Here is a 24,350-nt window from a genome sequence, read left to right as displayed (position 1 = left end):
ATAACACCTTACTCCTGCAAGAATGACCACAGTCAAAAAAATCAAAAAACAGGAGATGTGGCATGGATGCAGTGATCAGGAAATACTTCTACACTGCTTGTGGGAATGTAAACTAGTACGACCACTATAGAAAACAGTGTGGAGATTCCTTAAAGAACAAAAAGTGGAACTACCATTGGATCCAACAATCGTACTACTGGGTATCTACCTAGGGAAAAAGAAGTTATTATATGAAAAAGACATATACACACACATGTTTATAGCAGCACAATTCACAATTGCAAAATCATGGAACCAACCCAAATGCCCATCAATCAGTGGATAAAGAAACTGTGATAGATAGATAGATAGATAGATAGATAGATAGATAGATAGATAGATAATATATATCTCTCACATATATATCTCACATATATATCACATATATATCACATATATATATCACATATATATAACAATAAAGGGATCAATACAGCGAGGTGATATAACAATTCTAAATACATATGCCACCAACACTGGAGCACCCAGATTCATAAAGCACATATTACTAGATCTAAATAGAGAGATAGTCAGCAATACAATAATAGCAGGACTTCAACACCACACTCTCAACATTAGACCAATTATCTAGACAGAAAATAAACAAAGAAGTATTGGAATTAAACTACATAATATATGAAATGGACTTAACAGACATTTGCAGAACATTCTATCCAATAACTTCAAAATAACATTCTTTTCATCAGCACATGGAACATTCTCCAGATAGATCATATGGTAGGCCACAAAACAAGTCTCAATGAATTTTTAAAATTTTAATTATATTCAGTATCTTCTGAGGCCACAAGGGAATACAATTAGAAATCAATGCCTTGAAAACTACAAATATGCAGAAATTAAACAACATTCCCTAAAGTGACCATTGGGTAAACAAAAAAAATTAAGAAGAAAATTAAAACATTTCATGAAACAAATGAAAATTGAAACAACATACCAAAACCTGTGGGATAACAAAAGCCTTGCTAAGAGGGAAGTTTATAACAATGAATACCTACATCAAAAAAAAGTAGAGTACAAATTAATAATCTAACAAAGCACCTAAAGAAACTGGAGAAACAAGAACAACTCAAGCCAAAATTAGCAGAAATAAATAATAAAGATCAGAGCAGAAAGTAATTAAAAGTTCATCCTTTAAAAGATAAACAAAATGTATAAACCACTAGCTAGACTATTCAAGAAAGACCCAAATAAACAAAATCGGAAATGAAAAAAGAGACATTACAACTGATACAGGAATACGAAAGATCATCAGAGACTACTATGAACAACTGTACATTGACAAACTGGAAAACCTAGATGAGATGGATAAATTCCTGAAAACACACAACCTACCAAAATTGAATCAGGAAGAAATAGGAAACCTGAACAGATCAATAATGAGATGTGAGATTGAATAGGTACTACAAAGTCTCCCAACAAAGAAAAGCCCAGGACCAAATGGATCCACAGCCAATTCTACCAAAAGTACAAAGAACTAATTCCAGTCTCCCTAAAACTTTTCCCAAAAACTGAAGATTAGGAAATTTTCCCTAACTTTTTCTGTGAGGCAAACATCTACCTTATTGCCAAACCAGGCAAGGACACAACAAAAAAAGAAAACCACAGGCCAATATCCCTGATGAATATAGAATCAAAAGTGCTTAACAAAATATTAGGAAACTAAATCCAACAGCATATCAAAAATATAACACCTCACAATCAATTTGGATTCTTTCCAGAGATGCAAGGATAGTTTAACATTTGCAAATTTAAAAATGTGATGCATTACATCAACACAAGAAAAGACAAAAACCATATGATCATCTCAATAGACGGAAATAAAGAATTGGATAAAATTTGGCATCCCTTCAAAATAAAAACTCTTAACAAAGTAGGCATAGAAGGAACATACCTCAAGGTAATAAAGACCATATACAACAAGCCCACATTTAGCATCATACTGAATGGGGAAAAGTTGAAAGCCTTTTTGTAAGGCTTTCAACTTTTTTTTTTTAAGAACCGAAACAAGACAAGGATGCACATTTTCACCACTCCTAATTCAACATATTACTAAAACTCTAGCCAAAGCAATCAGGTAAGAGCAAGAAACGAAAGACATCCAAATTGGAAAAGAGGAATTCAAATTGTCCCTCTTTGCTGATAATATGATTTTACATCTAGAAAAACCTAAAGACTCCACCAAAAAACCTCTTAAATTTGATAAATGAATTCAGTGAAGTTGAAAGATACAAATTCAACATACAAAAATCAGTAGCATTTATACACACCAATAATGATCCAGTCAAGAAAGAAATCAAGAAAGCAATCCGATTTATAACAGCTACCAAAAAAAGTAAAATACCTAGGAATAAATGTAACTAAATAGATGAAAGATCTCTACAAGGAAAATTATAAAACACTGGTGAAAGAAATTGAAGATGACACAAACAAATGGAAAAATTCTCATGCTCATGGATCATAAGAATTAATATCATTAAATTGACCATATTCCCCAAAACAACCTACAGATTCAATGCAATTGCTATCAAAACACCAACATCATTCTTAAAGGAAATAGAAAAAAAAAATGGGAAAATAACCAACTGGGCAAATAGCCAAAGCAATTCTAAGCAAAAGGAACAAAGCTGGAAACATCAAATTACCTGACTTCAAAATATATAATAAGGCTACCGAAACCAAAACAGCATAGTACTGCTATAAAAACGGATACATAGAACAATGGAACAGAATACAGAACTTATAAATAAAGCCACATATTTACAGCCAACTGATCTTTGAAAGAGCTGATAAAAATTTATATTGGGAACACCCCTTGTAAAGGGACACCCTTTTCAATAAATGGTACTGGGAAAATATATAACCATGTGCAGAAGAATTAAACTCTACCCCTATCTTTCAATATATACAAAAATCAACTCAGGGTGCATTAAAGACTTAAACATAAGACCCAAAAATATAAATATGCTGGAGAAAACCCTAGAGAATGCTCTCTTGAACTTTGGTCTAGGCAAAGAATGTATGACTAAGACTTAAAAGCACAGGCAACAAAAACAAAAACAGGGAAATGGGACTACAAATTTGAAAGCTTCTGCATAGCAAAGAAAATAATCAACAGAGTAAAGAGACAGTCTGTTGAGTGGAAGAATATATTTAGTTGGAATGCCAAGATTGATGACACATACCATCAGGCTATGAGAAGCTTTCTTAATTACCTGAGGCTTTCTGGGAAGCAGGGCTGGCTTCCCAAGCTGAACTGAAAATGGCTTGCAAGAACAGGGAAAGGAGACTGACATGAGGTTTTTATGGTGGTTAGGAGCTGAGGCTGGCGTGAGGGTTCTTGTGCCCAGGCAGGGGCTTATGTGATTTGAACTTCCCACAGGGGCCAAAGGAGGAAGTATCCAGTCTTTCTTATCAGTGTGCACAAAACTGGGACAGAAGGGAAAGAGGCAGGGGTGAGGCTTAAGATATCAGCAGTCAATCATCAAAAAAATAAATCAAACTCTTCATTACGTTGGGCTGCACTTACAGTCCTTTATATAAGGCTATGAGACAGAGATCTGTTACATAGATGCTATGTGTGCCCTAATCTCCTTCACAGAGAACATGTGACTCAAATGGAAGAAAAATAACATCAAACTATTTGAGGGGAAAACTACTTTTATAAATACACAGCATTATCATCAAAATCATTACTCCTCTTCAAGGTACTTGACTTTTTAAGTCTTTTCTAAATCAGTTATGGGCAGCGATATGGTTTGGCTGTGCGTCCCCACCCAAATCTCATGTAGAACTGTAATCCCCACGTGTCAGGGGAGAGACCGGGTGGGAGATGATTGGATCACAGAGGTGGATTTCCCCTATACTGTTCTCATGATAGTGAGCGAGTTCTCACAAGCTCTGATAATTTTAAAGTGTGGCGCTTTCCTCTTCACTCTCTCTCTCTTTCCCTTTCTCCTGCCACCATGTAAGATGACATGCCTTGCTTTCCCTTTGCCTTTCACCATGATTGAAAGTTTCCTGAGGCCTGTCCAGCCATGTGGAACTGTGACTCAAACCTCTTTTCTTTTTAAATTAGCCAGTCTCAGGTAGTTCTTTATAACAGTGCTGAAACAAATACAGGCAGGGATATCACTTTTCTGTTAGAAAATCAACTTTAGAAAGACTAAGTACTTTCCTGATGTCAGAAGGATCATCAAAGGGTCAAAAGATTTTATACTTAATATCTCTCAGTCAGGACATTAAGACAACTCTCAGAGTCTTTTTGTTTTATATAAAATGTTAGATTAGAGAAGCTCATTATTAAATTGAGTTAATAGAAATAACCATTACATTTAAACCCTCAGAAAATAAAGCTGCAGATCTTTGTCAAACAAATGATGATAATAATTGTAATAATAGCAGTTAACCCTTACTGAGTGTCTTTAAGTTCCAAGAACTCTTCCAAAGACATTATAGTTATCCTCATAACAATTCATTGGATTAAATATTAATATTCCAATTTTGCAGTGAGGAACTTGAAGCCCAGAAAGGTTCAACAATATGACCAACATCCCCTAGTGGCTAAGTGAAGAAGTGAGAATTTAAGCATAAAGCAGGAAGACAACGCATTAGATTAAACATTTCAAAGTTGTATTTTAGTTCTGAAAACACAGATTGATTTCCACTAAAGAACAGGAAGTGCCACACTGCCTCTCATTTTAACCTAGTTAGGATAAACTTTTATTCTGTTCTACTTAATTTTTACCTCGGAATATTAGGGGTAGAGCATCCAAGAAAGTAAGTAGCCAAATGAGTAGGCATTAGACAGATTAATTATTTGGACTTTTACAATTCAACGATCACATCAATGTCAATTTGGAATTTAGTCTTGTTGGGTCTTCAAGGCAATTTTCTTGTGCTGAAATCCACATACAGTTATATAGTAAAGTAAGAGGAGGCACTGATTTAACAAGTAACTATAAACTGGTAAGTTTACAAAAAAAGTTCAACCACTGTTTAACCTTCAATTTTGGAGATCTTAATATAAAATGAACAGTACTATACTCTACATGATTTATATTATATTTCAGGGCGCTCTCACACACATCTCATTTAATCTCCTCATTGACATAGTTCTAATAACAGAAAATGTATATCAACACATGTAGAGCAAATAACTTACATAATCCAACTATGTGTATGCTAATGTAAAGGAGTGTGCCAAATACATTTTATAACTCATCTTACATCCCCTTGGCCTGTCACTTTACTCAAGCCATTTATGTGGCAATCGGTGGTGCCTCAGATACAGCTTGATAAAATGACCCTCAAGCTGAACTGCCTCTCATTTGTTTTCTGCCCCAGGCTTCTCTGTCCAATGAGGTTTGGTCTATGCTGAGTCATGAGCAAACCTGGAAGTGTGAGAGCATTAACAACCCTGGAACAACCTTCGATCAACAGAGGATAGTAACTGGTAGATAAATATTTCCATCTTCCCCATGAGAGGTGCACACATCCCCGTGGATGGATGATTGTGAAGCACATTGTATAGAGCAGCTTTGACCTCCATCTCCCCCCAAGACATCTTCTTAAAAATGCATCCTTAGATGGGCTGCCTTCCTTCCCATTTCACTCTTCCCAATTCATCATGCTTATTCTGCTTTATTGGATTGGGTTACAATAGTTGATAATATACATATGTATATATACACTATATACATGGGAACTATTTCTCAAGCCCTTGACATAGGATCTGCTTTATGAAGGAATTCAAGCCAAATCAGAAAATTTAAGTAACTTACAAAAGAGACTGCTAATATTAGCATTAGAATTACAAACCAGGTCTTCCATCTCCTTAGAGTATGATATGTTTTAGCTGTGCCCCCAACCCTCCAAATCTCATCTTATAGTTCCCATAATCCCCACATGTCAGTGGGAGGTAATTGAATCATGGGGGCGGTTTCCCCGATGCTGAATGAGTTCTCACAAGTTCTGATAGTTTTATAAGCATCTGGCATTTCCCCTGCTGTGTCATTCTCTCTCATGCCACCCAGTGAAGAAGGTGGAAGAACTTCCACCATGATTGTAAGTTTTCTGAAGCCTCCCCAGCCATGCGGAACTGTGAGTCAATTAAATCTATTTTCTTTGTAAAACATGCAGTCTTCGGTAATTCTTCATAGCAGCATGATAATGGACTAATATAGTAAATTGGTACACACAGAATAGGGTAATTCTGTAAAGATATCTGAAAATGTGAAAGTGACCTTGCAATTGGGTAACAAGCAGAGACTGGAACAGTTTGGAGGGCTCAGAAGAATAAAGAAAGATGTGGGGATGTTTGGAACTTCCTAGAGACTTGTGGAATGGCCTTGACCAAAATGCTCATAGTAATACGGACAATGAAGTCTAGGCTGAAGTGGCCTCAGAAGGAGGTGGGAAATGTGTTGGGAGCTGGAGTAAAGGTCATTCTTGCTATGCTTCCGCAAAGAGACTGATGGCTTTTTTCCCCTGCCCTAAAGTTCTGTGGAACTTTGAACTTGAGAGAGATGATTTACGGTACCTGGCAGAAGAAATTTCTAAGCAAAGCATTCAAGTGAAGACAGCATAGAAGTTCGGAAAATTTGCAGCCTGACAATACAGAAGAAAAGAAAAACCCATTTTCTGGGGGAAAAATTGAAGTTGGCTGCAGAAATTTGCTTAAGTAAAGAGGAATTAAATGCTAATCACCAAGATAATGGGGAAATGTCTCCAGGGCATCTCAGAGAACTTGGCATCAGCCCCTCCCATCACAGACCCAGAGGCCTAGGAGGGAAAAATGGTTTCCTGGGCCAGGCCCAGGGTCCAGGGTCTCCTTGCTGTGTGCAGCCTCTGGACTTGGTGCCCTGAATCCTAGCTGCTACAGCCATGGCTAAAAGGGGCCAAGATATAGCTCATGGCATTGCTTCTGGCAGTTTCCACATTGTGTTGGTCCTGCAGGTGCACAGTAGACAAGAACTGAGGTTTGGGGACCTCCACCTAGATTCAGAGGATGATGGAAATGCCTAGATATCTAGTCAGCAGTCTGCTGCAGGGGCAAAGCCCTCATGGAGAACTTCTGCTAGGGCAGTGCAGAAGGGAAATGTGGGGTCATGGCCCCCACACAGAGTCCTCAGTGGGGCACTGCCTAGTGGAGCTTTGAAAAGAAAGCCACTGTCCTCCAGACCCCAGAATGGTAGATCCACCAACAGCTTGCACTATGCACCTGGAAAAGCCACAGACACTCAGTGCCAGCTATGAAAGCAGGGAGGGGGGATGTACCCTGCAAAACCACAGGGACAGAGCTGCCTAAGGCCATGAAAGCCCACCTCTTGCATCAGTGTGCCCTGAATGTGAGACATGGAGTCAAAGATCATTTTGGAACTTTAAGGTTAAATTACTGCCCTGTTGGATTTTAGACTTGCTTGGGGCTTGTAACTCTTGTTTTGGCCAATTTCTCCCACTTGGAACAGGTGTATTTACCCAGTGCCTGTACCCTCATTGTCTCTTGGAAGGAACTAACCTGTGTTTGATTTTACCAGCACATGGGTGGAAGGAACTTGTTTGTCTCAGATGAGACTTTGGACTTGAACTTTTGAGTTAATGCCAGAATGAGTTAAGACTTTGGGGAACTGTTGGGAAAGGTATAATTGTGCTTTGAAATGTGAGCACATGAGATTTGGGATGGGCTGGGGCAGAATGCTATGGTTTGACTGGGTCCTCATCCAAATCTCATCTTGAATTATAGTTTCCATAATCCCCATGTGTCATGGGAAGGACTCAGTGAAAGGTAATTGAATCATGGGGCAGTCTCCTGCTGTTCTCATAATAGTGAGTGAGTTCTCACAAGATATGATGGTTGTATAAGAATCTGGCATTTCCTCTGCTAGCTCTCATTCTCTCTCCTGCCGTCCTGTGAAAAGCTGCCTTCCACCATGATTGTAAGTTTCCTGAGGTCTCCCCAGCGATGCAGAACTGTGAGTCAATTAAAACTCTTTTCTTTATAAATTACCAAGTCTCGGGTATTTCTTCATAGTAGCATGAGAACAGACTAATATGGAAAATATGAATTAAAAGCATGGATCTTTAAGACAAATTCACGTGGATTTGACACTTATTAAGACCCCTGAGAATGTGCCTTGACTTTTATAAGCATCAACTATTAAACTGGAATACTAACAAAAATAAAATAATAACAGTGGTCAACTTTCATTGAGTACTTCCATGTGTAGGCTCTGCTCTAAATGCTCTGTATATTAATCCTCACGCACCTATTAACCCAATTAATCCTCATCAGCCTATTAATCCTCACCATATCCTTATTAAGTATATGCCATTATTATTATTATCACCATTTTACAGATGAAGAAACTGGGATACGGAAAGTTTACTACGCCCAAGATCACAAAGCCAGTAAGTGGCACCTCAGGGATTCCAACCCAGATATTCAAGCTCTAGGGTTCACATATTTAACATTATTAGTCGTCAGACATAGTGACTCATGCCTGTAATCTCAGCACTTTGGGAGGCTGAGGTAGGAGGATTGCTTGAACTCAGGAGTTCCAAACCAGCCGAGGCAACATACAAAGATAAATAAGTTTAAAAGTCAGCCAGGCATGGTGGCACACACTAGTAGATCCAACTACTCAGGAGGCTTAGGTGGGAGGATCACTTGAGCCCAGGAGGTCGAGGCTGCAAAGAGCTATAAACACACCACTGCATTCCAGCTTGGGCAACAAAGCAAGACCCTGTCTCTAAACAAATAATACAATACATAAACAAACACTATTAGCTTCACTGCTTCCTCATATGGTTGTAACAAGAAAATATAATAATAAATTAAAAGACCAAGCATTTAGTACAGTGTCTGGTGCACAGAAAGTGCTCACAATAATCAACAAAAGAAAAAACAAAGTTTGAATCCTGATTTTTTTAATGGCACCAAATATTTCTTTTCTGTCCATTTATCTTTGTTTCTCTAATTTCTCGTTTTATTGGACTCTCTTCCATTAAATTTTTGTTAGGGCCCTTCCATCACTCTGACTTGTTGATATATTATCTTTTCCTTGTCCCTCATCCCCAATTGCCTTCTCCAACTTCTCCCATTGCTTCCTTTCAAATCTCATTTTTCTCAATTTCAAGACCATTGACAGATCAGCATGAGAAACAGCAGACATAGTTTATTTTCATGATATTCCCTTCAGAATCTCACTAGAATAAATGTTTTTGTGGTATTTATGACAAAACACCTCAACCTACCTGCACATACAAATCAGAGTTTATCAGATCTCTCAATATGTAAACAGAGGCTCTTCAGTGATCAAAAGGGATCAAAAAAAAGACCTCCTCCATGCTGTTCTGTCTTTGTGGCAGTGTGTGTGCTGACTACAGTCTGAGGTACAGGGCAAAACAGCAAGTTAATTAGATAAACTCTTTCTTTGACTCATTGGCAAGATCTTCTATCAGGGAAATCCACCCTGACAGAAGCCATGAAATCTTCACAATTTATGTTCTTCTGCCATGGCTTCAGCCAGTCCCTCCATTCGGGGTCCCTGACTTCCCGCAATAATCTTCTCTTTCTTTTTAATCAATAGTCTAAATGCTAACTTATTCGCCTTAACCTTTCCTCCCAAATGATAATCACTGAGCATAATGTGCGTATGCAAAATAGTCACAAGGAGACGTTCAATCAAGGTGCCTGACAACTACTCTGATTACTACGTTTTTCACAACTGCCAAGAAGTTGGCTAAGTGCAGCCTGGACTTCTTTCCCAGTGTAGAAGAATATTGCTTACAGAAATGTGAATGATTCTGGTGACTACTCGTAAACGTCAGCAGATGGCACAGAGATGGCTCCACGATGGATGCACTTGTCTCCTTAGGCAACCTTGAAGTTACAGAAAAGTTACATCAATGCTGACTTTACACTCTTTGGAACTAAACAGAGTATGAATTAATTTAATTTACTTTAAGTTAGGTATTTTCTAATGATGAAACATTCCCAGGTGTTGTAAGTAAACCTGCAATTTAATATCCTCCAATGAACAATCTTCTCAAGGTGGCGACATTTCCAGAATTTGCAGTAGTTCCATTTCTGTGGCAAGCAGCTGTTTGCTATGATTTGTGGACAGTGGTCAATTAATAAAAAGTTAGTCTACACAACAAGAAACTTTAATATACACATCTTACACTGAAATATAACCCCCAATTAAGAGTTTATACCTTATTTGCTCTTTTAGACATAACTTGTTTCAAGTGTCAAACAAGTAACTTTGTTGTTGTTGTTGTTGTTGTTTGGTTTTTTGTTTGTTTGTTTGTTTGTTTTCTGAGTTAAGCATCCAATCTCCTTTGTTAGGAATTTCTGGTTCAGGAGACTTGCATGAGGCCTCCTACTCTAGAGCCCTCAGAATCCCCCATTAACTGAGAATCCTAGTTTCCCCCCAGCCCTTTGGTTCAGAACCACCAGAGAAATGTTAGCTAGTGGGCACAGCTGTCAGCTGCCTTTCACAGGGCAAGCATGCGAGGGATGCCATTTGTGGGAACAGGTACAGGGGAAGAGGATTTTCCTAGGATGGGAAGTGAGAGTGAGGAAAGTCAGAAGACAGAGAAGTCCCTGAGAATAAATATACAGGAAGGACAACCGTGTAAACCACAAAATAGAGAAAGTAGAATGCATTTTGTTTTATCATAAAGCAGTGCTCCCAAACTTTCCATAGCATGGCACACCACGAGGGTGGAGAACTAACATCTGAGCACACCTGGATGGTGGATGGGACCCACTTCTGGGTAACCTGATGAGGAAGCTCTAGTGTAGACATTCAGGATGCGGTCTTCAGAGCAGAGAGGGCCTGGTTTAAGTCCCTGTTCTGCCACTTACTAACTGCATGACCTTGTGCAAGCTACTTCTCTGCTTCTTCTCTGTGAAATGGGTACAACGTGGTCAGGAATAAAGGAACTAACGCAGGTACAGCGCTCAGCACAAAGCCTGGCACACAGCAGGCTCTCACCAGGTACTATCCTCAGCACGACTGCTTGGTTGAGCTACTGTGGCAGTGGCAGTTTGTGCCCCAAGGGAGTGGGCTCAGAAGCCCTTGCAGCAAGGGGCAGTGACCAAGGAGGCAAGGGGTAATAGCCTTTATCTTTTCAGTCTCTCTGCCTTGGACCTTTGCTCCTATTGGGTCCCGAGTTAGGAAAACTAAGGACAAAACCAGTGACTGACAGCCTCCATTTGAAATGGAATCCTCTGCATCTCCAAGTGACCCTATACCTGATAATATGACTCCCCCAGTGTGGGAGTGATATTGTCCAGTGTTAGTAAAGCCCAGTGACAAACGCACTCCCCCACCCCAAGTTCTTCCACATCTCCCATGGTGGACAGCACAGCCAATCGGACAGTGTATTTATGGGCAGGGCTGGCTAAACAGGCTGGGTAAGAGTCCGGAACAGGGTCAGGATGATCTGGCTTCCCATTGACTGACAAAACAGAATCCTTCTCACGTTGCTGTCTGATGTACTGGTTCAACAGGGTGGTCAGCTGCAGGGGCTGGTGCTGGAGCAGGGAGTGGGTCTGGGCGGTGAGGCGGATGAGGCCTACTACAAGCTCCCCCCGTGCCAGGGGCAGGCTTGGGAGATTGGAGTAGTTGATAATGCCCTGCCTGCTGAGGATGGTGTCACTGATGCAGCGACCTAGCAGCGGCAGGAATGACACAGTCCTTAAGATCCGGACCATCTCCTTGACCCTGGGTTCTTCACTGACCAGCAGCACGTTGTGCCCCACAGAAAGGGGCAGCAGATTTTGGCACTTGGAATCCTCCAGGAAGGGCTTCGGTACCTGGTTGGGGAAGACCTTCATCAGGATCTTGCGTTTCCGCAGCTGGTGTCGCATAAGAAGCTTGTCCTCTGCGCTCGGAGCCACCTTCTGGCAAACAGTTATCATTTGGTTGTCCTGGGAAACTGCTGCTACCTCCCGGTGGAGAAGCCTGATGAGGCCCGTCTCCTGAAATTGGAAAGCAATAACCAAGGGTACATCAGCTGTCACTTCTCCTGGCAACCTTTCTCCCTCTGTGGTAAGTTCTAGGGCTACCAGTGATGCCTCCTGTTGGGGGCCGGGAGGAGATGGCAGACTTGTTGGGTTGACGGCTGGTGTCTGGGGGATATATTCAGTCACAGCAATCAGCTTCTGTTGCCGAAAATGCATCACACGATGGTGACAGGTAACAGCCTTAGAGCCATAGCAGACAGTCTGGAGGGCAGGCAGCTGGCCCGCCTGGGGCAGGAGACCCCCTCGCAGCATCACCACCATAGCCGCAGCCATCTCCACCTCAAGAATGGACAGAACAGTAACTTTTTAAAAAGTAAATATTTAAGGGCCAGTAGGATCCACATATCTTCTATATGGATTTATCTAATGTCAATAATGTACATTTCTTTGCATCTTAGGAAGTAGTATTCTCATGCTGAATCCCAATAAGCTTCCATGGTAATCACATAAGTTATCAATAATTTCAATTCTATGGGGATTTTTTTTTTAGCTTAGTTAACTCAAATGTAAATCCCCATATTAAACATTCTCAAACACTTTGTTCTCTAGCTTCATCACTTGAAGAAGTTGTAACATGCTCTAAATTATAGTGAAATACAATTTGCTAAGAGTGGCATTTTTAGCACGACTTTTATAGAGCACTTGGTGCAGGAATCAAAATTATTAGCAGTGCCTTTTTTGCTTGTTTTAAGAGACTTCTCACTTTTGGCTGATGGCTACATCTCTAAATAGATTTTACACTCCCTGCTCAGAGATGGAAAAGCACATACAGCTCTCTTCACATTCAAATAACAATCTCTTCACTTATCACCACCAAAGTCCAATACCCATCCCAGAACCTATCAAATTAATTACCAAAGCTTTTCTGCTCTCAGGTCCTCACAGATAAAGCATGCCTGTGAGAGCATTTTACACATTTTATCCCACTATTCCACAGTATAGTCTTACATTCCAGAATGTACCTAAATGGACTTAAAAGGTCCTCTCCTGTGATCCTGTGAATTAATCATAATGACTGCCCTGGGGAAAAAAGAGAGTCCTCAATAGGAGAGATCCAAAAAGAACTGCTGCTTGGTAAAAGCTCCAGGTTAGGGATATGTCATCATTTAGCTATGGGGAGTTTAATTTATTAGAGTTCAAAAACAAGAAAGGGGTTATCCACAAAACCCCGTTCAAGATAGCAAAAATTTAAGAAGAAAGTCAGATCAAGGGACACACTGGCACCAAAGTTAAGCAGAGTCTTAGAAAGTAGCCAATATCTGAGGTCAGAAACCAGGTCATAAAGCAAGGGTATCAACAATGGGCACAGTGGAAAATCAGCTCAGAGAACACCTGCTTACCAGGTGTCATTCATTCCCACAGGTTTTTAAAAACCTACCATGGCCACAGTGTCTGGCAGGGAATATTAAGAGACTGTTAACAAAGTAGGCAGAAAACACAATTTTATTTTTTCTGAAGAATTTAAGTATTTACATATATGTGTTAATGGCACATATTAAAGAGAATAGCAAAAGAAAGCTGAGGAAAATTCAAAAGTAAGAACAAACCCATGACCAAATTCATGAATAATAATCAGAGTTGAGAAAACAGTCTGGGCCAAAGTTGAGGTGAAGGAAAACAATACTTAAAACATGTTCTTTATTGTTTAGTTGGCAAAAAGTAGACCCATTTCAGAAGAGGTAGAGAAGGAAAAAAAGTGTATTATTGGGAGGATGTGAAGGCACCGAATGAAAACGTAAAATGCTATTTTTGTTGCTAAAACTAGTTGAAAGCAATTCATATGACTATACAGAATATTAAAACCTAACACACTGTAATAGCCTTGATTTTTAAGATTTGTTAGGCAGGCATGTAAAGGTAAATATATATACAAAATAGAAGCCATTGAGCATTGAAAGAATACATAGTCATTGAACCTAGTTCTAAAATCCTAAGGTGAAAAATTGATTTTCACATATACATATCCAAATGTACTTGTTTTTAAACCTGAACTTGCTTTTAAATTATACAAGTAAACACTTTGCCACAAAAAGTCACTTGAAAGTACACAAAATACAGCCCTTTTGTCAGGATTTTTACAACCCACAGCATCGTTACAGAATGAATGTGGATGGATACCATGAAAATAATTTCTATCTTTGATTATTATACTCAGCTATGATTTTTACAAAAATGACTAAGGACTTTGTGCAATAGCTGATTAACTCTACTAAATTAGATAACTTGTTGTATTTACAATAATTTTAAGTCTCTGTGCATATCATAATTTGAATAGTTAACACCAAATCCCAAGATAATAGTCCATTTTCTATAAATAATTACACTAAATAAAATTACAAATTTTGGTAATGGCACTTCTTCTTAATCATAAACTATCTCCCTCATGTCCAGTTAATTCTATATTTCATTTAGTTACAAAACATATTAAGGGACTGTAAAAGAGAGTCTGTTGTGAAGTGCACTGATGATAGAATGTTTCAATAATGCAAAAAATAGAAGCTGAAACAAGTTTTAAGCTACCCTAAAATAAATAAGAAACTGTTTGACACAATTTTGTAAAAGTGCTAAAGACACCTGGCTAGCTTCCATATAAATCTGTACTGGATAAATCTTGAAGCATTCTACAGCTTATCCACAATACCTCTCCCTTTTATCTTAGTGAAAAAATTAGCCCTGCCAACTTGGCTATAAAAGACTAACCGGACTTTAAAGATGCTTCAGAACTCAAATATATTTCTAGTTCTTATAATACATAGTCTTAAAATAAACTCCACTTTCTTACTCTTGTGTGAGAGAATCTCTGGTCTTTTGTTTCAAAAGGCCTTTGAGCTAGCTAGAAGAAATCTTGTATCTAGGGAAAAAAGGATGATAATTACCATAAGGAAAACAACTGAAGGTATAAAACTCACTGCTATAGTAGATACACAAATGAGAAAAAGAAAAGAATCAAACTTTATCAATACAGAAACACACCAAACCACAAAAATAAACAACAAAAAGAAGAATAAAGTAACAAAGAATATTCAAAACAACCAGAAAAAAAAAAAAAAAAAAAAACAACTAAAGAAACACTGCCTGCAAAAAACATACACCTGGAATGTCACACACAGACTTAAAGGGATGGGAAAAGATATTCTATGCAAATGTATACCAAAATGAAAGAGAAGTAGCTATATTTATATGAGATAAAATAGAGTCTAAGTCAGAAACTGTAGAAAAGAGACAAAGATCATTATATAATGATAAAAGGATGAATTCATCAAGACACTATAACAATTATAAATATATATGCCCCCAACGATGAAGCACCCAGACACATGAAGCAAATATTGATAGATCTAAAGGGGGAGATAGGCCTTAATATAATAATAGAAAGGGACTTCAACATTGCACTCTCATTATTCGAAAGGCCATCTGGACAGAAAATCAACAAAGAAACCCTAGATTTGAACTCCTCTATAGAACAAATGGACCTAACAGACATTTATAGAACATTTCATTCACTTCGGGCAGAATACACACTCCTCTCATCAGCACATAAAACATTCTCCAGGATAGACTATATGTAAGGCCAAAAGTCTCAACAAGTTTACAAAAATTAAATCATGTTAAGCAGTTTTTCTGGCCTCAAGGGAATAAAACTAAAAATCAATAACAAGAAGACCTTTAGAAACCACAAATACATGGAAATTAAACAACATGCTCCTGTATAGCCAATGTGCCATTTAAACTTTTTGAAACAAATAAAAATATAAATACAACATTCCTATGGGATATAGGAAACGCAGATAAGAGGGAAGTTTATAATACTAAATTTCTGTATCAAAAAAGTAGAAAACTTTTTAAAAACATCTTAATAATGTACCTCAAGGAATTAGAAAAGCAAGAACAAAACAAATCCAAAACTACTAGAAGGATAAAAATAATAAAGATAAGAGGAGAAACAAATAAAATTGAAATTAAATATATAATACAAAAGATCAACAAAATTAAAATTAGTTTTTTGAAAAGATAAGCAAAATTAAAATAGAGACTAAAAAATACTAAATAGGAAATGTAAAGTCAGTTTTGTTTTTAAAATCATTATTAACAATTTATTTTGTATCCCTCCATAAAGAATACATATACAAGCATACATAAGCAATATTTCCTTTCTTGTCTTCATTTTTTGTAAACAAATGATATTATACTGAATATGTTATTCTGTAACTTCCTTTCTTCACTCAATGAACGTTGCAATATAGCATCACAAAAATATATACCTAATTATCTTGAATACCTGCATGGTACTACATTACATGGACATTTCAAAATTGATTTTTACCAGAGTAAAGTTAATTTTTTGAAAAATTAAGCAATATTGACAAATCATTCTCTAGACTAAAAAACAAGACAAGAACCAAATAAATAAAATCAGAAACAAAAAAGACATTACAACTGATGACACAATAATACAAAGGATTTTTAGAGACTATTATGAACAACTATACATCAAAAATTGGAAAATCTAGAGAAAATTAATAAATTCCTGGACACATGCAATACATCAAAATTAAATAAGAAAGAACGAGACTCCTGAACAGATCAATAACAAGTAATGAGCTTAAAGCAGTAATGAAGTCTTCCAACAAAGACCACGACTGGATGGCTTCTCTGCTGCTGAATTCTACCATATATTTTTTAAAGAACTAATGCTAATTCTCAAATTATTCCAAAAAATTGGAAGGAAGAGAATTCTTTCAAACTCATTTTAAAATGTCACTTTTACCCTGATACCAAGGCCGGACAAGGACGCTATAAGGAAACAAAATTATAGGACTATATCTTTGATGAACATAGATGCAAAAATCCTCAAAAAAACACTCAAACCAAATCCAACAGCACAATGAAAAGAACATTTACCCTGATAAAATGTGGTTCATCCCAGGGTTTCAAGTATAGTTCATCATAAACAAATCTATAAATATGATATATGCCATTAACAGAATAAAGGACAAAAGCCATATGATTATTTCAATAGCTGCAGAAAAGGATTTGACATAATTCAACATTTTTATAATGAAAATTCTCAAAAAAATAAGTATAGAAGGGGTATACCTCAACCAAATGGACACTATACATGACAAACATCCAATTTATATAGCACTTCATGAGAAAAAGTTGAAACTTTTTCTAATATCTAGAAAAGAGAAGGATGCTAATTCTTGCCTCTTCTATTCAACATACCAGAAGTCCTGACCGGAAGTGTTAGGTAAGAGAAATTAAGAAAAGGCCTACAATTTGGAAAAAAGTGGTTAAATTGTCCCTATGGGCAGATGATATGATCTAATATGTAGAAAACCCCAGAGATGCCACCAAAAACTGTGAGAACTAATAAACAACTTGCAGGATACAAAAGCAACATACAAAAATCAGCAGCATTTTAAAACCATAACAGCAAACTATCTGAAAAAAATAAGGAAAACATCACATTTATAACATTTACAAAAAAAAAAAAAAAAAAAAAAAAAAAAACACCTAAGAATGGATTTAACAAAGGACATAAATGGTCTCTACAAGGAAAATTACAAATGTTGATAAGAGGTATTGAAAGGGATGCTAACAAATTGAAAGATATCACTGCTAATAAACAGGCAGAATTAATATTGTTAAAATAGCCATACTACCTAAAGCAATTTACAGATTCGATGCAATTCCTATCAAAAATACCAATGACATTTTTCTTCTTTTTTTTTTTTTTTTTTTTTTTTGATTTGGAGTCTCTTTCTGTCGCCCAGGCTGGAGTGCAGTAGCACAATCTCAGCTCACTGCAACCTCCACCTCCTGGATTCAAGTGATTCTCTTGTATCAGCCTCCCAAATAGCTGGGATTACAGGCACATGCCACCACACCTGGCTAATTTTTGTATTTTTAGTAGAGATGGGGTTTCACCATTTAGTCAGGCTGGTTTTGAACTTCTGACCTCAGGTGATTCACCCACCTCAGCTTCCCAAAGTGCTGGGATTACAGGTGTGAGCCACCACGCCACGCTCACCAATGACATTTTTCATAGTAATTGAAAAAACAATTCTAAAATTTATATGGAACCAAAAAAGAATCTGAATAGTCAAAGTTATTGTGAGCAAAAGAACAAAGCTGGGAGTATCAACTACTTGAATTACAAGGCTATACTAACCGAAACAGCACAGTACTGCTATAAAAACAACCACATAGACCAATGGAAGAGAATAGAGAACCAAAACATAAATATAGATTTACAGCCAACTGATTTTCATCAACGACTCCAAGAACATATACTGTGAAAAGAATATCCTCTTTAATAGATGGTGCTGGAAAAGTGAAGATCCCTATACAGAAGAATGAAACTAGATCCCTATCTCTCAGCATATACAAAAACCAACTCAAAATGGATTAAAGACTTAAACATAAGATCTAAAACGGTAAAAATTCTAGAAGAAAACATATGAGAAACACTCCAGGACATTAATATAGGCAAAGATCTTTTGGCTAAGACCTCAAAAGCACAGCAAACGAAAACAAAAAAGAGAAAAATGAGACTATATTAACCTAAAAGGCTTTTACTCAGCAAAGGAAACAATCAACAGAATATAGAAACAACCTATGGAAAGGAAGAAAATATTCACAAAGTACACATCTAATAAAGGATTGATATTAAAAATGTATAAGAAACATAAAAACTTAATACGAAGAGAACAAATAATCTGAATTAAAAATGGGCAAAGAGGCTGTGTAGAGTGACTCAAGTCTATAATTCCAGCTTTTTGGGCCAAGGAGGGAGGATCACTTGAGTCTAGATTTTCAAGACTAGTCAGGGCAAAAGAGTAAGATCTTATCTCTACAAAATTAAAAAATTAGCCAGGTGTGGTGGTGTGTGCCTGTAGTCCCAGCTACTCAGGAGGCTAAGGTGGGAGGATCACTTCAGCTCAGAGCAAGGCATCAGTGAGCCGTGCTTGCACCACTGCACCTCAGCCACAGCAAAACAAAAACAAAAACAAAAACAAACAAACAAAAAATACTGAAACCCTGTCTTAAAAATACAAAATGAACAAAGAAACAGAATAGACAATTATCAAAAGAAGATATACAAATGGCTGACAGATATATTAAAAAATCCTCAACACTTATCATCAAGAAAATGCAAATGAAAACTACAATGAGATATTACCTTACACCTGTTAGAATGGCTATTAACAGACAAAAGGTAACAAGTGCTGATGAACATGTGGATAAAGGGAACCCTTGCAAACTATTGGTAGGAATGTAAATTTGTGTAGCCATTATAGAAAACAGTATGGAGTTTCCTTAAAAAAACAAAAATAGAATCACCATATGATCAAGCAATTCAACTACTGGATATATATCCAAAAAGAGGAAGTCAGTTTGTCAAAGGGATAGCTGCACTCTCATGTTTATTACAGCATTATCCAAAATATTACTTTCAGTGGCAAAAAACACAATTATTTTTGCACCAACCTGACAGCTAAGATATGAAATCCATCTAAGTGTCCATCAACAGATAAATGAATAAAGAAAATATAGTATATATATACACTAGTCAGTGATTAAAAAAAAAAAGGAAATCTTGTCATTTGCAGCAACATGAATGAGCCTAGAGGACATTATGTTAAGTGAAATAAGCCAGGCACAGAAAAGAAATACTGCATGATCTCACTTATACGTGGAATCTAAACGAGTTGATCTAATAAAGTAGAGGGTAGATTGGTGGTTACTAGATGCTGTTGCAATGGTGGAGGTGTGGTGTATGGGAAGTGTTGGTCAAAAGATACAAAATTTCAGTTAGCGATGATGAATAATTTTAAGAGCTCTATTGTAACACATGGTGACTAGTTAATAACAATGTATTGTATTCTTGAAAAATTCTGATACTAGATTATAAGTGCTGTTACCACAAAAAATGGTAACTTTGTGAGGTAATTCATATGTTAATTAGCTAGATTTAGCAATTCCACAATGTATACATCTCAGAACACCATGTTGTACATAATAAATACCTACAACTTTATGTCAATTTAAAATAAAATTAAAATTGTTTTAAAAGCATTTGACAAAGTTCAACAATCTTTCATGACAAAAACACTCAACAAAGTAGGAATAAAAGGAAACTACCTTAACATAATAAAAATAAATTTTGAAAAGCCCACAGCTAAGGTCATAGTCAGTGGTGAAAGACTGAAACTTTTCCTCTAAGATCAGGAAGAAAGCAAGAATGTCCATTCTTATTACTGCTGTTCAACATAGTACTAAAAGTCCCAGCCAGAGCAATTGGGAAAAAATATAAAATAAAAAAGAAATAAAATAAAATGCATACAAATTGGAAAGAAAGAAGTAAAATTATCTCTGTTCACTGATGATCTTTTATGGAGAAAACTCTATAAAGATTCCACAAACAAAAAAAGTTAAAACTAACAAATGCTTTCAGCAAATTTGTAGCATACAAAATCAACTTATAAAAATCACTTGCATTTCTATGTATTAATAATGAATACATTGAAAATAAAATTAAGAAAATCCCATTTACTATAGCACCCAAAAGGATAAAATACATAAGAATAAGTTTAACCAAGGAGGTTTAAAACAGACACCAAAAACTACAAAATATTGCTTAAAGAAAATACACACAAATAGAAAGATATCTCATGCTCATAGATTGGAAGACTTAATATTGTTAAAATGTCCATATTACCCAAAGTGATCTACGAATTTAATGCAATTCCTATCAAAATTGCCATGGCATATTTTACAGACGTATTACAGACAAAAAATTCTGAAATTCATGTGGAATCTCAAGGGAACCCAAATAGCCAAAACAATCCTAAGAAAGGAAAGAAGATTGGAGGCATCACACTTCCTGATTTCAAAATTATTACAAAGCAACAGTAATCAAAACAGTATGTTATGGCCATAAGAAAGGCATATAAACCAATGAAACAGAACAGAGTCCAGAATAAACCCACATGTAAATGATCCAGTGGTCTTTGACAAGGGTGCCTAGAATATACAATGGAAAAAGGATAATCTCTGCAACAAATGGTATTGAAACAATAGGATAGTGACATGCAAATGAATGAAGTTGGACCCTTACCTTACAGCATATATAAAAATTAACTCAAAATGAATTAAAGACCTAAACATAAGACCTAACACTGTAAAACTCCCAAAAGATAACATAGGGTAAATGCTACAGGATATTGAATTTGGCAACGATTTCTTAGATATGACAGCAAAGCACAGACAAAAAAGCAAAATAGACAAACAGGACTATGTCACAATTTAAAACAACTTCTCATCAAAACAATAATCAACAGATAGAAAAGGAAAGATATGGAATAGGAGAAAATATTCACGAATTGTATTTCTGAAAAGGGGTTAATAACCAGAATATATAAACAACTTCTACAACTCAACAACCAAAAAACCAAATAACCTGATTTAAAAATTGGTAAATAACTTGAATAGACAATTCTCCAAATGGCCAACTAGAATATGAAAAGATCAATAATCGCAAGAGAAATGCACATTAAAACCACAGTGAAATACGCTCACCCGCGATTAGGATGGGTATTATCAAAAGAATGAAAAAAAAAAGGGTTTGTGAGGATGTGGAGAAATGGAACACCTTTGCAATTTGAGTAGGATTGTAAAACAATGCAGCCACTGTGGCAAGAAGTATGAAGGTTCCTCAAAAAATTAAAAATAATTTATAATACAGCAATCCCACATTTGGGTATATATCCAAAAGAAATCAATGCAGGATCTCAAAGAGATCTCTGCACACTTATGTTCATAGCAGCATTATTTACAATAGCTAAGAGGTAGAAGCAATCCAAATGTCCATTAAAAGATGACTGGATCAAGATAATGTGGTATATATACACATAAAATGAACTATTATGCCATTTTTAATAATTTCAACCTTTAGGTTCAGGGTGTGTATGTGCAGGTTTGTTACATGAGTATATTGTGTGATGCTGAGATTTGAGGTATGAATAATTCCATCACTCAGGTAGTGAGCATAGTACAAAATTGTTTTTTGACTCTTTCCCCCTCTCTCCTCTAATAGTTCCCAGTGTCTATTGTGGCCATCTTTATGTCCATGAGTACCCAATGTTTTGCTCCACTTATAAGTGAGAAAACCAAATGTAGTATTTGTTTTTCTGTTCCTGAGTTAATTCACTTAGGATAATGGCCTCCAGCTGCATCCATATTGATGCAAAGACATGATTTCATTCTTTTTAGTGGCTTCGTAGTGTTCAATGGTGTATTTGTGCCAATTTTTCTTTATCCAGTCCACCACTGATGCACATCTGGGCTAATTTTTTGTCTTTGCTACTACAAATTGTGCTTCAGGAACATATAAGTGCATGTGTCTTTTTGGTAGAATAATTTATATTCCTTTGGTATATACCCAGTAATGGGTTTTCTGTGTTCAATGGTTGTTCTGTTTTAAGTGCTTTGAAAAATCTCCAAACTGCTTTCCACAGTGGTTGAACTAATTTACCTTCCCACCAACAGTATATAAGCATTCCCTTTTCTCCACAACCTCACCAGCATCTGTTATTTTATGACTTTTTAATAATAGCCATACTGACTGGTGTGAGATGGTATCTCATTGTGGCTTTGATGTACATTTCTCTGATGATTAGTGATGTTGAGCATTTTACATGTTTGTTGGCCACATGTACATCTTCTTTTGAGAAGTGTCCATTCATGTCTTTTTTCCATTTTTTTAATGGGGTTATTTGGTTTTTTGCTTGCTCAATTGTTTAAGTTCTTTATATATTATCTGAAATGCCTTTGAGGCCTTTCCTCCATTGTCTTAACTACTTGACTCCTTTTTACTCATGCAAATTTTTGCTTGAATGCCTCCCATGAAAATGGGTTTTTCTACCACAGGGCCAGGCTGCAAATTTTTTACACTTTTACATTCTGTGTCCCTTTTAAGTATCAGTTCCAACTTCAGGTCATTTATTTGCTAACACATATAAGAACAGGCTTTTGGAAGCAGCCAGGCTATTTCTGGAATGCTTTGTTGCTTAGAAATTCCTTCCACCAGATAACCTAAATCATCACTATTAAGTTCAAAGTTCCACAGATCCCTAGGACAGAGGCAAAATGCAGCCAAGTTTTTGCTAAGCATAACAAAAGTAATCTTATTCTAGTTCCCAACAAGTTCCTCATTTCCATCTGAGACTTCATCAGCCTGGACTTCATCGTACATTTGATTATCAGCATTTTGGTTATGAACATTCAGCTAGTCCCTAGAAAGTTTCAAACTTTCCATCATCTATCTTCTTCTGAGTCCCCAAATTCTTCCAACCTCTGCCCGTTACCCAGTTCCAAAGTCACTTTCACATTTTCAGGTATATCTATAGCAATGCCCCACTTCTGAGTACCAATTTTCTGTATTAGTCTGTCCTCAGGTTGCTATAAAAATTCCTATAAAATTTTTCTGTATTAGTCTGTGTTCACATTGCTTCCTGAGATTGGGTAATTTATAAAGAAAATAGGTTTAATTGGCTCCCAATTATGCAGCCTGTACAGGAAGCATGATGCTGGCATTTGCTTGCCTTCTAGGGAGGCCTCAGGAAACTTACAATCATGGTGGAAGGGAAAATGGAGCAGACATTTCACATTTCACATGGCTGGAGCAGAAGGAAGAGAGAGTGAGGAGGGAGTTGCTGCATAGTTTTATAGAACCAGATCTCATGAGAACTCAGTATCATGAGAACAGCATCAAGGGGATGGTGCTAAACTATTCTGTGAAATCCACCCCCATGATCCAACCACCTCCCACCAGACCCCACTTCCAATATTGGAGCCTATAATTCAACATGAGATTTGGTGGGGACACAGATCTAAACCATATCATACGTTCATCAGGAATGTTGGCTTGAAATTTTCTTTTTTTGTTGTGTGTTTGCCAGATTTTGATATCAGAATGATACTGGTTTATAGAATGAGTTAGGGAGGAGTCCTTCTTCCTTGATTTTTGGGAATAGTAAGTAGGATTCATATCATCTCCTCTTTGTATGTTTGGTAGAATTGGGCTGTGAATCCATCTTGTCCAGGGCTTTATTTGGTTGGTATAATTTTTATTACTGATTTAATTTCATTACTCATTATTGACATGTTCAGGATTCTTGTTTCTTCCTGGTTTAGTCTTAGGAAGTTGTATGTTTCTAGGAATTTTCTATTTCTGTGGGATCAGTTGTAA

General features: G+C 36.8%; 1 pseudogene across 1 annotated transcript; it reads right to left on the bottom strand.

Annotated features, from left to right (window-relative positions):
• Nucleotides 1-9,217: 9,217 nt before the first annotated feature.
• LOC701266 (large ribosomal subunit protein uL10m pseudogene) lies at nucleotides 9,218-15,102 on the bottom strand (annotated as a pseudogene). Its single transcript, XR_013418124.1, has one exon. The product of XR_013418124.1 is annotated as a large ribosomal subunit protein uL10m pseudogene (transcript).
• Between the last annotated feature and the right edge of the window lie 9,248 nt (nucleotides 15,103-24,350).

The sequence above is a fragment of the Macaca mulatta genome, chromosome 6 (assembly GCF_049350105.2).
Source record: "Macaca mulatta isolate MMU2019108-1 chromosome 6, T2T-MMU8v2.0, whole genome shotgun sequence".
NCBI lineage: Eukaryota > Metazoa > Chordata > Mammalia > Primates > Cercopithecidae > Macaca > Macaca mulatta.
The sequence above is the reverse complement of the archived record's forward strand: the minus strand, read 5'-3'. Positions and strand labels throughout refer to the sequence as shown.